Source organism: Podarcis bocagei (assembly GCF_964188305.1).
Source record: "Podarcis bocagei genome assembly, chromosome: 6".
Classification (NCBI taxonomy): Eukaryota; Metazoa; Chordata; class Lepidosauria; order Squamata; family Lacertidae; genus Podarcis; species Podarcis bocagei.
The window spans coordinates 42,811,039-42,822,458 of NC_138130.1; the positions used below are offsets into that span (position 1 = coordinate 42,811,039).

The window sequence follows — 11,420 nt, forward strand, 5'->3', positions numbered from 1 at the left end:
AGAGAGAGAAGGGGAGGGGAAAGCAGTCATTTTACTAGGAGTGCAAGCCAGAGGATCTGACATTGAGTGACCTGGGTGGAAATCATGCGAGCAACACATTTCTTCAAAGGAGTGACAAAAATAGCCCCGAAATTATGTCATATAAAGCAAGCTCTGTTTATTGTGGGATCCAGGCATAAATGAGTTCCAAGCGAGCTTGAACTTCCTTGGACAGTCCATCACATGGCAAATTTGCAATGGGAAAACAAATGTAGTCAAATTAAATACAAGGAGTAAGAGATTATCAGTCCTTATCGCCTGTGTCTTGGAACATCCAATTCCCCTCGGGGGCTAAAAACAGTCAGATGCACTCACCCCGCTGGCTGGCTGGCTGGCTTGTGACAACCTTTGAGTCTATTTGATTGAAATGCCTTTTTCACAGCTCTCATTTCTAAGTAAAATATAAAAAAATGCAGGTATGTGAGTATGAAGGCTGACACAATCCTGGGCAAGGTACAAAATGACTTTTGGAAAGAGAACCCTGGTCTGCCTTATTGGTAAGTTTCTGCTTTTGAACAATGGGGGTGAAATGTTATTATAGTTATATCATATATGCTTGACCTGGTAGTTTACAAAGGGACACAGCTGATTATGCAAAGTGTTTGTGTTTCCTGGGAGGGTCTTGATTTCATCCATATTAATTTCTAATGTATTTTAAGTGGATAAGACATTTGTCGTACACCACAAAGTATGCTCCTCCTTTCTGATGTGATCTGTTCCCTGCTACTTTATTGTAACAGCATTGAACATGCACTGGCAAAGCAATCAAGGACAAATAGCTATGGAATCTTGTCAGCCAGAGTGGGAACAAATACTCAAAGCAGTGACATTTTGCAGCTGTCCAGGCATATCCCATTTTACACTGTAAGTCAAGCTTTCAGTGTTTCTTCTATATATAAAAAAATTGCACGTGCGTATGAAACTAGTGAGCCACAAGAAAGAATTCTAGCCTAGTTTTCTCCCTGACATTTGTTTTGTATGTAGAGGGAGAATTCAAACATACTATTTCTCCCCTTTCAGTCTGCATTGGTATGACCCAGGAAAAACTGCACCGTGTGACTGCTCTGATTCTATGTTTCTTTCAGCTGGTCCACATACGGTCACTTATCAATAGATGATTGCACTATTGAGTTGCGTTTTGCACGTATGAACGAGCCAGTATGGATCAGATATTAAAGACAGAAGTTCCTTATCTCATAGCACACTGCTGTTCATATGGTGTCAGATCACAGAGCTACAAGTCTTAGAACGCTGAGTCACCTAGTGATAAGAGCTCAAATAATGTGTGCACATGGACACACCTGCTCCTTGCACTTTCAATTTCAGTTGGGGGAAGGGCAGTGTACATTATTTGCATGCAGAAGGCACCAGAGTCAGTCTCTGACATCTCCTGTTAAATGGATCAAATAGCAGTTTATGTGAAAGTCTTGACTACCAGAAAGACAGAATAATAGACAAATATTCTGACTGGCCATAAGGCAACTTTCTATATTAATCTGTAATTTTGATTCTATAGGTATGGTACTTTTATCAACCATATGGTACTGTTGTTCGTATACCCTTCTGATGTAGGGTCAGGGGGGTTGAATAGGGAATGCATGCATCCTTGCTATACCACCTTTGGGTTTGGGCAAATTGGGCATAGGTACATGCCAAGTTAGTCAGCGCACCTGTGTGATAAAGGATGGATAAAGTTGTCCCAGCTGTCTGGAACTTGAGTCTTGCTGAAGTTGTAGCTGCCAAGAGGAGTGCAAATAGGCCTTTAAAATAAGGTGTGAAAAACAGGATAGCCTTTTAAAAGAGGAATCTGACAAAGGATCCCACCAGGAGCATAACTTAATAGATGTTTTGTTTTGTTTTTTAAAATATTTTTTATTAGCCATAGCAATAAACAGAAATGATGAAAAATTCAAGAAAATGTTAGGACAATGATGTTACAGAGATAATCGTGGAAATTTCAGGAATTTAATTTTAATTTGAATATATTGCAGGGACAAAGAATCTTACAACAGACTCAACTTTCAAGGAAGGCGCTTGAGAATTACAACCTATTATCTAATCTTAGGCACTGCAGGACACTGATGTCTGTGTGTGAATGTACCACTTTAGAATAAAGGAGGTGGATTGTACCCAAAATGAGTGGGGATTGAGTTATGCTACAGAGTATGAGGTGAGAATCACTGGATATAGTTAAAGAAATGTAAAGTATGTAGATATAGAATTATAGGGTAGAATACAATATATGATAAGATAAATGTTTATTATTGGGTTGAAGGGAGATCTTGTTGAAGAAAAAATGATTAAACAAAGCCAACATTTGGGGAAAATAAGGAATATATAAGATAGATGCAGTAGATGGGGGGAAAGGGAAATTCTGTCTAAATTTTCAATCCAAAAATGTGTGTGCGCAAAATTTCTATACTGCCCTTCAGCCAAGGATCACAAGGTGGTTTATAATATAAAAACACAAAAATACAAAACATCATAACACACAATACAATACTCCCTCAACCAACCATGTATTTTAAAAGGCCATGGATTGTTTGCTTAGCCAAAGGCTGGGACAACGGGATTTTTTTTGCCAGGCACAAAAAAATGCAGAAGAAAATTCTGCAGATTCCCTGAAGAAACATCCTAAAAATGATGGCAGCGAATGAGGATTGGAATATAACAATTCTTTCTTAATTGTCCTGGAGTGATTGAATGTACCTGTATGTGATATCTAGGGTATGTTGCAAATGGCAGAATGGATGCTCCCAGACCCGCACCAAGGCCACGCCAACGCCTTGTTCTTCACAAATGTCACAGAAATGTCTGGGAAGACGCCAGAATGTTCAACATGAGTTTCATAAGAATGTAAGAAGAGCCCTGATGGGTCAGGCCAAAGGCCCATATAGTCCATTATTCTAGTCCACCAGTGACCAATCAGATGCCCACAAGAAGGCCACAAGCAGAGCCTGAGCTCAGCAGCACTCTCTCCATGTGCAGTTCCCAAAAACTGGGTTCAAACGTATATTGCCTTCAACAATGGAGGTAGAACACAGCCCCCATGGCTAGATTGATAGTCTTAACCTCTATGGATTTGTCTTCATAACTCTGCAAACTTTGAGATGACACAGAAGCACACCTGGAATCTTTGAGTGGGCCACAGAGATGCCTTGATGCTCTGGCCCCATCGCTAGTCCCAACAGAAGGATAAATTTATTGAGACAAATTAGTGGGGGGGCGGGACATCATGGATTCCCTTGAATTACGGTCTCTCATAAGGCTGCAATACCAGGGTACTAAGTACATGCCCTGGAGTAAACGTGTTTAGAACTGAGATATGCTTTTGTCCTGTGCCACTGCCACCCCTCTTGATCCAACTTGGGCTGCAACCTGAACTACTGACCTTTCAAGAGCCGCTCATATCCACAGGGACAACTGAAGTATGCCAGATATTCACCGCATCTGAAGTCTGTGACTGACAGGTTTATTTCAGGTGAGTCCAAAGCCTGAATCCTCCTGGCTGACCCCATATAATTGGCAGCCATGAAAAGCAACCACTATGGCATGCTGCAGGAATCCTGCATAAATGGTTCTCGGAGTGTATCAGCGCTGCATGAAAAGGAAGACCTGTGGGCACTTGGATGGGCTATTAGCAGGCAGAAAACATTGACGCTTTTGTTCCTTCTAAGAAAATTGCTCACAGAAGATGTTGTGCAAAGAAAAAGGGTGCACTGAACATTTTATGCAAACCTCTAGCAACTCGTTTTATGCAAACCTCTAGCAACTGTGGTTTTAGCATGTACAATACAGTGCATTCTCTCCTCTCTTTCATTTGTTCATTCTAAACTGAAGTAGCAAAGAAGTCAGTTAGAGTTGGTTCACTCTTGTTTAGCCATAGACTGTGTTTTTGCAAACTTTTTTTATATTGGTGTAATGACATCAAAGGTAAGCACTTATAGCATCAAATGACTCATTTGTATTGCCCTTGCGTATATCTACATGTACTTCCTCTCCAAGCTACAGCACAAGATAATTTCCTTTCCGTTGTGTTTCATTCTTGTTGGCTTTTCATGTTTCAATGTTGTTTTCTGCTTTATTTCTGCATACTCAGGTGTCTCTGAATGTAGAGTGGCCTACAAATTTGGGAATAAATAAATAAATAAATGATATTCTAGGAGGCAGGGCTCTGCAAGTGAGCCCCACAGAGACTATGGCTGCATTCCTATACCTGCAGTACTGGGCATAAGCCATGTTGGACTTAAGTCTGAGTCGAAGTGGGTAGGGTTAGGGAATAAGCTTCACTTTCCTGTCTCCTCATACTCAGGCAAAAATCCCCCTTAATTCTAGAAGCTGGCCCTGTGCCACTTGCCAGACACTTTAAGTTACACTGTTAACAATAGGGATTATCTTCTGCACAAGAAGTGAATGTGCACAGCACATAGGTCATTTTGTTTGCAGTGTTTGGCTTTTTGTTACTGTTCCCTCAGTGCATTCTTTACATTTCCAGACCACATAATTATTCCTAATTTACTCTTCAGGCAATATTCATTGTTATGTGTGAATGGAGAGAGTGAGTCTCACCCCCCTTCCATTACTTTCCAAGGCATAGTATAGCTTTTCTAGGTTAGAAAAGAGGGAGACCAGGCCAGAGAGCATACAAACCACCAGCTCCTGACAGAACCATCAACAGCCTGAGAGAACTGTTGGGGTAGTTCCTCCTACATCTGCCTTGCAGCTCTCTATGACCTGAGGAAATGCAGAAGTGAGGGAGGCCAGGCTGAGGAGCACGCATCAGCTCCCAAAAGAGACATCAGCAGCCTGAGAGGACTGTTGGGGCAGCTGTTTCCCCACCTTCCCAAGGGGTGCCAAGAGCTGTGTGTCCTGAGGAAAGACAGAAGCAAGGGAGCCCCGTCAGGGAGCACACATACCATCAGTCCTCAGTTGGCCTGAGAGGACTGTGGCACTCTACCTTTTTATATAATGTTTTAGGGTTTGAAAATTGTAAACTGCCTTGGCCAAAGGTGACATATATATTCAACTGAGAGAAAATTCTGAGATTTCAAGCAATGCCTTCCATCCAATATGGGCAGGGCAACTGGGGGGGTCAGACAGGACTGTGGAAACTTGCTGATGCTTGTGAAAGTAAGATTCTTCACAGACCCAGAAAAAAAAAATGGAGAAATGGTCTGAGCAAATTCTACAGTGCACCTGTTTTGCTTTCCTCACATTTGGATTGGATGTGATCCCAAGCAATTACCCTCTATTGAGAAAGGAGTAGTTGGCACACTTGATGAAAACTTACCCTAGATATGTTAAAGGGCAGTTCCCTCAAGGTGCATACTTAAGATGTGATGTGATGTCTTATCACACAGACAAGAACCAAACTCTGCAAACTACCTTGGGCAAACGCCAACAAAAAGCTAACCTTTAAAACCCTTTGCATCTTGGGAAAGCCAGCTTTCTCTCCCATCTGAACATTCCTGCATGTTGAGATCTAGTAGTGACAATTTATTGCAAGGGCATTTATCACTGTCAGATTACAAGTAACAACTAAGTGGACTTTTTCTATCATAGTCCTGGGACAGCGCAACCATCTTCTGCAAAAATATTATCCAGATCTAGAACATTTGTCTTTGTTTTTACTGCAATTTTCTTTTGCGTTTTTGAACATGTTATAGTTAGAGCTGCAATGGCCACTTGCCACTACTGTCTGAAAATGTGGATTTATTTAAAGGTTTTAGATATATAGCATGTCTATATTGGATGCTGGACCCTGTCTTTCTTATAATCAAAGGATTGAAAGAATCCACACACACACACACCCAAATTCATAGACAAATTTTCAACCTGATTTCATGACTAGGGCCACAGAAGTGAAGAATGGTGTTTCTTCCAGATAAATTTGAATGCATGATACGTGTGTGTGTGTGTGTGTGTGTGTGTGTGTAGAAGAAAAATGAAATAGTGAAGAAGGAACAACTCTTTGATTATGAAAACACCTCCAGTAAAACCCCTTTCTCAATTATCCTTCCATTTTTCCACTTGGCATCTGATGTTTGTCTAAAACACACCCCAAAACCTTGGGCTTGGAATTAAGTGGAAAGAAGATAGCCTTTCCTACTGTGTGGCAACCTGAGAAGCACAGCCTGTAGAATATCCTGTGTCTGTATTGAAATCAATACATCAAATCCCTGCAACTGGATTTGTACACGCTGTCATCTGAGAGTGAATTTTAGACTTATCAGGAGTTTTGTTACATTTGGTTTTATTATAAGTGGTTTCTGCCAAATTAGCTAAATGAAACTTTTCAGAAAGGTTACCACAAAGGAAAAGGAAAAGAAATGCACTCTCCCACACAGAACAGCCCCACAAAGGAACCCCAGGATGCCTTCTAGGGCTGCCTAATTATACCCTCCAATAAAGGAAAAGGAAGCATTAACACCTGCAAGTGACTTAAGGCCACCATTTCTTTTTTCCTGCTATTTCTTTCTGAAATCAAAAGCGGTAGTTACAAAACGGTCATTAAAGGATTTCAACAGACCTTGTGTCCTGAAACTATTATTAGAAGTTATAGATAACAGCTCAGAAGCTGGAAGTGGAAAACAGGAGCAAAGCAAGCCATATATGCCTATATGGGGTTTGGTGGGGTGGCTTGTCTCATGGCATCTCATCTGTGCCAGTGGCATGCCAATGGCCTTGTGCACAATGTACAACAGATCCAGGGGCTCTCATGGATTGTTTACAAGCAGAAGAGTTCACATAAATGAGGGAATCCTGTTGGCACACAAGATCCAATATAATTTCCTAAGTCTTTTCCAAAATATTACTTCTAGTTTTGTGTAAAAATCCTCCAGGCAATATTTGTCACAAAATGTGTTCAGTTAAATTATATCCATCTTACATGTTGATGCAACTTTTGCATGGTTATATCATTTGTACCAGGCGATTTGAAGGGGGGGGTCTAAGTAGCATATAATGGTGAAAAATGGCTCTAAAAGTTTGGTCAACTAACTCAACCAGTTTCATATTTCTGGCACCTACAAATTAACTGAAAGCAGTCTGCTTAATTTCCTTCAGGGGTCAGTATCTGGCATCCAACAGCAAATGCCTTCAATTTCACTTTCCTCTTCTCCTTGTTGACCTGTTGTTTTTGCTACTGCTGCTACTGTTGTTCATTTTATTTCTATACAAGACCTTAAAACATCAAATAAAGCAATCCAGAATAAATGTTACTGAAGAAAGTCAAATGTAAAGTATACACTCAAAGCAACATAATTAACAAGAAACTAAACAAAAAAAATTCTTAAACATTTTTTAAAAAAACACTACAAGAAGTCAAATATAAAATGCACATTTAAAATAGTATAATTAAGAAGATAATAAAATAGTCAAGTAAAGCATCTCAATTTGTTATACTTGCTTGACATTGTAAATAAAGAGGAAAATCATCTATGCAAACTAGTCACTTCCTCTTACAGCATGTGTCGCATTCATATTATAAAATCAATGAGACGCTCAAGTATACTTTTTTTGTTATGGCATGCCTTATCATCTGAAGGGGGAAACAGCTCCAAAAATTGGGTTGACCTGTGCGCTTGTGACTTTTCTTTCAACTCCTGGGATAGTCTCAAGCCCATTATTGACCTTTATTAACTCTTAGACTTTTGGAGGGAAAGAAGTTGTAAAGAAGTAAGACTTTAAAGCAGGGTTGGGTAACCCGTGGACTTCCAGATGTTGCTGGACTACAACTTGCATAATCCCTGACCTTTGGTTATGCTGTCTGGGACTGATGAGACCATCTGAAGGACCATAGATCAGCCACCCCTCCTTTAGATTTTAAAATTTCATTTGTATCCTTCCTTTCCTCCAAGGACCTCAAGGTTGTGTACATGAATCACCCTCTTTTCGTGTTATCCTCACAACAACCCTGGGAGATAAGTTAGGCTAAGAGACACTAACCAGATCAAAGTCACCCAGTGAGTTTTATGGCTGAACAGGGATTTGAACCCTGGTCTTCCAGATCCTAGTCTAGCACTCAAGCCACTACATCACACTGGTTCTCTTTATAGTATATATAGCAGAGATAAGAAAAATGGTGCCTTCCAGATGTTGCTGGACCACAACTCCCATGAGCCCCAGCCACTATGGTCCTTGGTCAGGTACAATGGAAACCATAGTCCAACAATGCCTGGACTATGTCAACATTGTCCAACAATGCCTGGACTATGTTGAACATTGTCAACCACTGCTATACAGTATGCTTTCATGCTACTAATCCCACTACTCAAACAGGCTGAGAATATTGCTTACAGAGGGTGCCAGATTTTGAGCAAAGCTCTATCCTTACATCCTAGTGTAAGGCCACACCATACATGCAGGAAAGAGTCCTAAAGAAAAATGAGAATACTATGATGCCAACAAAATTTAGAGACTGAGTCACTCATGTATCATTTGGGCATGTGGGCAGCTTGCAGATGCTCCAAGTCACATGCGCTTTCATGGCTGTGTGACATTTAGAAGTGTTAAGTGACCTCGGGAGAGATTATTTGCTAGGCCAAGCCTAGCTAGAGAGAAAAAGAACAGCATGCTTCAATTCATCCTAAATAACCTTGAGCATTAAAAAAAGAGAATGAGTGAATGAATGGGCATGGAACAGGATGGTGACTAAAGCCAAGGCAGTAACAAACTGCAGAGTTTAATGGGAGGGGGGTTAATTCAATTGTCCCTCTTTTCCACCAGGAATTTAGAAAAAAAGATGTAATCTGTGCAGTAATTAGAGACTAAGCTTGGCACAGATTAACCCTGAAATTTTTAATGATCTTCCCCCACAAAAATGGGGACTATAAATTATTCAAGGGACCAATCAGAGGCAATTCATCACTTTTAGATATTTATACTTGGTTTATCTAGGATTCTTTGATGAAGTCATTAGCATCAAAATGGGAATCAGAGCCCTACGGTTGGAGTTTTTTTTGCAACTGCAATTTTTTAAACACAAACATTAATGCCCCTTAAAGAAGTCGCTGCAGCTGGAACAAAAAAAATGGTCTGGCATCAAAAATTAATGAGATGTTCTTAAATTATGAATGTGAGAAAGTTAAGAGCTGGTTGGCTAAATGGGGCTTGGATTAGAGTGAGTCAATACATTTGGAGTAATGAAGATACTTCTGTAAATAAAGTGGGTGGTTATTGGCAAGTTGTGGAAAGCATTGGGGGGGGGGGAGGCAAGGTACCAGCTATGCAAGCCTGATCTCCATGTCCAAATTAACTAATTATACAGAGATTGATGAAGGGAGACAAAAAGTACATTTGGGCCGGTTTCCATTTATTAAATAATTAAGAAGGATCAGTGTCATAAGTTATGACCAAATGAAATGTGGTTTTGAACTTGCCATTACAATTCTTGTAAATATTTTTTCAGTAAGAAGAATAAAAGAATAAGAATAGCAGGCACAAGAAGAGGCAAGGTGAACTCGGTGCATTTCCTCTCACATGGTGGTAATGACAAAAATTGACCCTCATTCTTATTTGACGTCTGGTGGGACGGGGAACATAAACTGGTGTCCATGAAAGTTCGTTTTGTGGGGCTAATAGTAGCTGTGAGGAGCAATATTTATTAATGGAAAAGTAACTTCATTAGAGCAGCATCAGAAACAGGTGTGTGGAGAATTTGCTCTCCTTAATGTAGGACTCAAAGTCCCCCAACATACCTATCTCATCAGAAGAACGCAATCCATTGTACGGGAACTACATATTTCACACATGGCAGTGAATCAGGCTTGCACTTGAATAGTCTAGCGTTTTTATATTGTTGTAACCTTCCCTGGGACCTTATGGTGAAGGGTAAAAAAGAATCCTGTCAGTCAACCAAGCATTCGCTAGAATAAATCATTTTTGGTTGTTGTCTGAAAGCATCAGATGTTTGCTTTTCTGCATAGCATGTGGCAAATGCTATCAGTATTATTTTGAACAGTGTATTGGATCCAATGTTCTGCTCTGACTTGAATAGAAATGCTTCTGTTTGTGCCAGGGGGTTCGAGAAAGTGCCAGTCTTGTCTTCCTCCCCTCTGCAGTCCATCTCACTCTGAAAAGATGTCCCAGGGGGGCTCCCAGTCCTCTGGAGCTACTTTTTGGGGTGTGGGAAGCAGCTTAAGATGGGGGAGCAAAACTACAAACATAGAAGAAGGATCTTTGGCATCAAGCCTATTATTCTAGTTTCAGTCTAGTAAATGAAAAACAAATGTCCCTTTTTTAAAACAGATACAGATAGATGGTAGAAATTATTCCTGGATAAAGAATGCAGTGGATCATTTTATCATGCCTAGTTTGATGTTCTGTCAGCCACTGGGAGAAAGTGTCTGCATGAATTAATCAGTTGGATGAATTTTCTACTCCAGAGAGGAAGGTGTCACTTGGTAAGTTTTCCCTCAGTGGAAGACAGAGGGAAGTGTTTATTTATTTATTTAGCTATTCTTGATCTCCAGTGCAGTTCTGTAGGCAGTCAGAACTCTCATAAGTCAAACAAAAAACCATGGACAGCTCCAAAGCCACTTGCTAAACCACCTGCTAACGAAGTTGGATCTGAAGCCTTATGTCAGGGTGTCTTCCAGATATTGCTGGACCACATCTGTCATAATCCCTGATTATATGCTCACTGGGGGTCATGGGATTTGTAGTCCAACAACATATGGAGGGCACCACATTGGCAGTCCCTGCTTTATGTAAACTGTTGTTATATTTGGATAACACCCTCAGGACTTAATTCGAAGGAAATAGGTAAGGCAATGGTTGTACACAAGAACCTTCTGATCTTGCACTTAGTATCGCAGTATGAAAAAATGTTTGCATTCTATTTGTGATTAAGGATCTGGTCGTAACCCCGAGAAACCTTCCTGTTATTAGTAGTGTCAGAGTTCTTTTTAGACACAAACTGTAATAACTGCCTTTGACCATAGAGTTCTTTTTCCAGAAACAGATGTCTTTCTACTAAACACATCTGAGTATCTTCATCCCTGAGGACTTAAAATGTTTTTACCTGTTTGCCAATGTAATAATTCTGTAGTAAAGGGTTTGCTTATGAAACTCTGAAGCTAAAGCAGGAATCTATTTCAGAGGGTCACAAACTGTTGTCTGTGGACCACCAGTCCACTAGTGGACTATGAGCTTCATTCAGGTGGTTGGTCTGTGAAGAACAGTTATAATTTGAATTTTATTTAATAAAATACAATATATTAAAAATAAAAGAAGCAATAAAATACAATTTTAAAATTATACAGCGTTTAGCACAGTGCATTACAATTTGTGCAGCAGGCTGAAAAATCCTTATGTGGTCCACCAAGACCAACAGCAATTTTCAAGTGGTCCATGGGGGGGAAGCTTGGAAACCACTGATC

At 40.2% G+C, this 11,420-nt stretch overlaps 1 long non-coding RNA gene across 1 annotated transcript; it reads right to left on the reverse strand.

The window, feature by feature from the left end:
• Positions 1-5: 5 nt before the first annotated feature.
• Positions 6-10,281, reverse strand: LOC308589922. The gene is made up of 3 exons (XR_014009557.1): positions 9,738-10,281; positions 1,710-1,799; positions 6-430 (listed from the first exon to the last, which is right to left on the reverse strand). It is a non-coding gene; the product is annotated as an uncharacterized lncRNA (long non-coding RNA).
• Between the last annotated feature and the right edge of the window lie 1,139 nt (positions 10,282-11,420).